The sequence below is a fragment of the Morus notabilis genome, unplaced genomic scaffold (genome assembly GCF_000414095.1).
Source record: "Morus notabilis unplaced genomic scaffold, ASM41409v2 C11394984, whole genome shotgun sequence".
NCBI lineage: Eukaryota > Viridiplantae > Streptophyta > Magnoliopsida > Rosales > Moraceae > Morus > Morus notabilis.
In genome coordinates, this window is record NW_010386741.1 from 1 (window position 1) to 1,259 (window position 1,259).

Sequence of the window (1,259 nt, forward strand, 5' to 3'; positions counted from 1 at the left end):
TATATATATATATATATATTTTTTTTTTTTGGTGTGTGGTAACTATAATTTACAAACAAACTTTTTTTGGGTAAAAAGAAACAAAGAAAAGTTATTGAACTATAAAAATAACAGTACCTCTGAACCAGTCCCAGGAAATCTTTTACTGTAGCATCTCTTATATATGGACCGAGCCTCCTTCACGTGGCCTAACTCTATTTCCATTGCGATATAACCTTGCCAGGCTTCCAACATTGAACCACTGAAAAGCGAACGACAAGATAGAAAACTTACTTTAAAAAAAATAACAAATAAAAAGGTGAAGAGAAATGGATGAAGTTTGCAAGTTAACGTTTCGTGATCAGCATACAAGAGAATTAAACAAACCAGATCTTAAGCAAACTCTCCCAAACTCCACGAGCTGGCACCAAATCTTTTCCTAACCTTAGCTCCAAACGTGCCCAGTAAGCATGCAATCGCACAAATGCTTCCGTGTTCTTCAAGTGTGGTGAGAGGTAATCCGATGCATTCTGAAAGTTATGAATACATGTATCACTCCAAATTATGAGCAGGTCCTGATAAAGAATATATGTACAATTCCAACAAGGACACAGCCATAATTATAAGGATTGCCTCAAATTATAACCAGTTTAATCTTCAAAATACCAGATTGAAATCTTTAAAAATGTTTTTTTTTTCCTTCCAACTCCTTTATCTAAAAATTGAAAGAATTTTCCAACTCCTTTCTACTTAAGTCCGCCCTTCCCAGCCTACTGAGAAGGACCCCGGGCTAAGAATACTGACTATCCACAACGTCTTGTGGCAAGCCGAACTCCTAAATACTTCTCTCTATAATTTGTTAATAAAAATAGTGAATAAGATCTGTTAGATTAACGATATGGTAGAAATAACCATGCAGAGAGCACTTTGATTCTAACTTTAAAATAGCGTCAATAACTAACAAGGAATACAAAAAATCTACCTAGAAGCTTTAAATTTAATTTTACTAGGTGTAAAAAGGGAAATAAAATAAAATAAAATGAATAAACCTATAAAATAAAACATGGGACAAACCTGAAATGTTTCCCTTATTAAAGAATAATGCAAGACATTCTCATCTTCATTACTGATGATTCTTCTCCGCAGGCCATCTACTCGAGTTAGGAACAAATCCAGGTACTAACAAAATAGGTACAGAAAATGAGCAAATTGAATCGAACTAGCACAAGAAAATAGAGGAATATACTTTTTTGTAAAGGTATATATATATATATATATAT

The 1,259-nt window shown here is 33.2% G+C and overlaps 1 long non-coding RNA gene across 1 annotated transcript; it reads right to left on the reverse strand.

Annotated features, from left to right (window-relative positions):
* Window positions 1–122: 122 nt before the first annotated feature.
* LOC112095095 lies at window positions 123–1,199 on the reverse strand. Its single transcript, XR_002903754.1, has 3 exons — window positions 1,054–1,199; window positions 367–509; window positions 123–241 (listed from the first exon to the last, which is right to left on the reverse strand). It is a non-coding gene; the product is annotated as an uncharacterized LOC112095095 (long non-coding RNA).
* Window positions 1,200–1,259: the final 60 nt, after the last annotated feature.